The sequence below is a fragment of the Psammomys obesus genome, unplaced genomic scaffold, assembly GCF_907164565.1.
Source record: "Psammomys obesus unplaced genomic scaffold, mPsaObe1.curated_primary_1811, whole genome shotgun sequence".
Lineage (NCBI taxonomy): Eukaryota > Metazoa > Chordata > Mammalia > Rodentia > Muridae > Psammomys > Psammomys obesus.
This window is the reverse complement of record NW_026592636.1, coordinates 1,097,459-1,101,212: the sequence shown is the minus strand read 5'-3', so window position 1 is coordinate 1,101,212 and position 3,754 is coordinate 1,097,459. Positions and strand designations below refer to the sequence as shown.

General features: G+C 47.5%; 1 protein-coding gene across 3 annotated transcripts in view; it reads left to right on the top strand.

Annotated features, from left to right (window-relative positions):
* Positions 1–3,754, top strand: part of Cars1 (cysteinyl-tRNA synthetase 1) — a 46,523-nt gene that overhangs the window by 21,744 nt on the left and 21,025 nt on the right. The window lies entirely within an intron of this gene.

Below are 3,754 nucleotides of genomic sequence, written 5' to 3'. Positions count from 1 at the left end.
TTTTATTTTATTTTATTTTATTTTATTTTATTTTATTTTATTTTATTATATTTTCATTTGTCAGGGTAGGTACACATGCCACTACATGAACAGGGAAGTCAGAGGACAACTTGTAGGAGTTGGTTCTCTCCTTCCACTGTGTGATTGACCTCAGATCGTCAGCCTTGGTAGCAAGTACCCTTAACCTCCATTAAGGTTAAAAGCCATCTCAGCAGCTCACACCTAGTGGGTGGGATCCATCCTTCCTTCCTTCCTTCCTTCCTTCCTTCCTTCCTTCCTTCCTTCCTTCCTTCCTTCCTTCCTTCCTTCCTTTTTTTCTTTTTAAATTTCTAAGGTTGGTTTTATGTGTCAGTTTTATGTTACTGAGACAAATTCCTGAGGTAACCAACTTACAAGGAGAAATGTCCTGTTGTCTCAGCTTCAGGGATTTGGGGTCTTGGTTGGCTCTGGTGCTTTGGGCCTAGGGTGAGACAACAGAGCATGGCAGGAGGGTAGGTTGGAGGAGGATGCTAATACTGTGGCTGTTGGAAAGCAGAGATGGGAAGGGACCACCTTAGTGACCTGACTTCCTTCTGGTTTCCACCTCCTCTACCTCACAGCCTATCGGTGCTGAGAGGCAACCCTGGAGCCTCTTCTTGGATACACACTGACATCTCTGCCTGCACTGTGACCCTCACAAGTAGTTCTCACTTTCCCTGCTTATCTGGAACAAGCTGATTGGAGCTGGCCAGGGCTGTTCCCTTCCTCTAGGTATTCTCTGCTCTGATGAAGTGCTGACAGGTTCTTAATTGGTTAAATAGCTTTCCTGAAGTCGGTGTCATAGGTCATTGAGTGTGACTGTACCAGAACATCTTGGTAAGCTATGAAGTATAGAAATCTGTTCCTTGTAGTTCCTGAGCCTACAAAGTTCAGGATCAAGGGATTCTCTGTTGCTCACTGTCAAGGGTAGAATGGAAAGGGAGGACATGTGTGGGAAAGTCACCTCTGGCTCTTAGATAGTGACCCAAACACCTATTAGCCCCCTCCTCACACAGTATCAGCATTGAGTCTGCATCTTCTGGGGAACATGATGCCCAGGGCAGTTGGGCAGTCAGGCCTTCTCTGTCCTTCAGAAAGTCCCCTCCTCCTTCTGCCCCACAGGTAACACAAGCTCATCTCTTGGTATCAACCATGAGAACCTGGTGGGGTTCCTGGAGGTAAAGCATGGTGACAGGCACTCTGGGAGTTAACCCTGGCGAGTCCACCGGTCTCTTTAGTTGTCTGTCACATTGCCAGCTGCCCACACTGGGTCCATGGGCTGTCACTTCAGGCATCCTCTCTGCTGTGCTCTGCTCTCCTGGCCACTGTCATGACCTCATGTTCTCTCTAAAACTAAGAAGAGCCTGTGCTTTTGTTTCTGTCTCATACCCACTGTCTGGGTGGCACAGCACCTTTTCACTCCCTGGGTGTTTTCACAGCTGACGTTGGAACTAAAATCTAGTCGTTATCACGTCCATATTTATACATCTGGAAGCAACTTGTTTAGGGGTTTCAAGTTGGTTTTTGCTGTGAGGTATTTCATCTCCTGTCATTTTGAAGGCGACTTAGTCCCTAGAAGTACCCAAGCCCACTGACCCCTGCACTTGATGGCCAGCATGGACTTAGGGTCCAGCCTACCTCTATCTGTTACTCAGTGGCCTGTTTCTGGAGTAGCTGTTGACATTCAGCTTCCTGTTTGCTGAGTGATCTTGGCCAGGCTACCCTAAAACTAGTGTAGCCACACTAGCTTCTGTTCACGCTCCTTTGCTTCCCAAGTGCTGAGGCTGCAGGTGGAGACCCAGTGTCTTAGTTTCTTTTGGCCTCTGTGGTTGCTGCCTCGTGGGCTCCCTTCCCTGGAGAGAGTCCAGTAGTCCTCGCCTGCCTTATCTGAGCTCGCTTTCAAAGCAGCACTAAGTGGGTGCTGGCACCCAGCAACACATCAGAGTGGTCACTTGTGAAGTATTGCTGTGTATTGTAACTAAATGGTCTAAAGTAGATGCCCTTGCCCCCTTTTCCAAGTAGTCTGAGAGGTCAGAACACAGAAATCCCTCTCATCTCCTTCTGAGTATACATAATAAATACATATGTATACTATGTTCTTCTTACATGTATGCTGCAGGCCAGAAAAAGGGTGTCAGATCTCGTTATAGGTGGTTGTGAGCCACCATGTGTTTATGGGGAATTGAAATCAGGACCTTGGGAAGAGCAGCCTGTGCTCTGAGCCATCTCTCCAACCCCCAGTCTCTTGATTTTGAAGCTTATGTTGTATGTCTCAGCCATCTGCCTTCTTGCACCTCAGGCTCTTCTCACTGAGGAAGATTCATTTTCATGACTTCCATCTACTGCCCAGCATTTCTGACCATCCACAGGTGACACTGTAGCTGTCAAATGCAGGTTTCTGAGCTGGAGAGATGGCTCAGTGGTTAAGAGCAAGTTTGGTTCCCAGCACTCACATAGTGGTTCACAATGACCTGTAACTTCAGGGGATCTGATGCCCTCTTTTATCCCCTGTTTATACCTACACTCATGTGACAGGCACATATGAATACACATGAGTAAACATAAATCTTTTTTAAAACGTACAGGATTCTGGTATTCCCTAGAGCCTATGCTTGTGGTTGCTGGCTGGGCTCTGGCCTGCCTTTCCAGAGCTCCCAAGAATACTCACAGTGTAGGCTTCAGGCTGTACTGTGGCTTTGGTGCCAGGACCTTGGAATGAACTGGATTTTGATGGCACCCTCTTTCCTAGGGATGGAATGTCCCTAGGGAGCCAGCTTTCCCCTGGGCAAGGCAGTTCCAATTAGTCACACCTGGGTGGGGTGTGAGTAGCCTCTGAGTCTTCTCTCTTCGGCAGCTTTGAGAATCGCTTTTGAGAGTTTTTAGTGGGAAGTCCAGCTGTTGACTGCTTTGAACGGTCTGTTCCAGAACGGTCAGAGGTGGTTTGCAGGATGCACAGGATCTCTGAGCCCCTGGGGCTGCCCTGCTGGCTGCCAACTCCTAATCTCAGTAGTAGCTGAAGACAGGATTGCTGTCCTCTAAATCACCTTCCTATTTCTTCTGCCTAGCTCCTTCTAAAGACACTCTTGTGGCTTCTTGCTGTCTCATAATTGGTCCAGGTATGTATGTGCTGCCAGCATGGAGGCTGTCATCTGAGTTCTGAGAAGTCCTTGGGTGTTTCCCTGGGTTCCTACTGCTTCCTTTCCTCCCTCTGGAATTCTTGTCAGAGGCCCAGCTCTGTTCCACCCTTCTAGTTGCATTCCATTTTAGGTGACTTAGAAGTCCAGGCCCCACTCCTCTCTAACCACCCTGCCCTGTCCTCTGGAGTGGGTAGTGGGTAGACTAGTTTCACTTATTCTCTGTTCACACTTGCCTAGACTATCTCCATGTTGTCTTGTGGCTTGCTGTTGCTTGCCATCTGAAGGTTATATTTTTTTCTCAAGGTGACACTTGTAGACACTCAGCACTTTTCTGTAAACTTGTGTTATTTTTCTTTCTTTCTTTTGTGGGAGTGGTTTTTGTTTTTTGTTTTTGTTTTGAGATAGGGTTTCTCTATGTAGTCTTGGCTATCCTAGAACTCACATATATAGACCAGGCTGGCCTCAACCTCACAGAAATCCTCCTGTCTTTGCCTCTTCCTCTCAAATGCTAGGATTAAGGGCATACCTGGCTTGTGCGTGCGTGCCTGCATATGTGTGTGTGTGTGTGTGTGTGTGTGTGTGTGTGTGTGTGTGTGTGT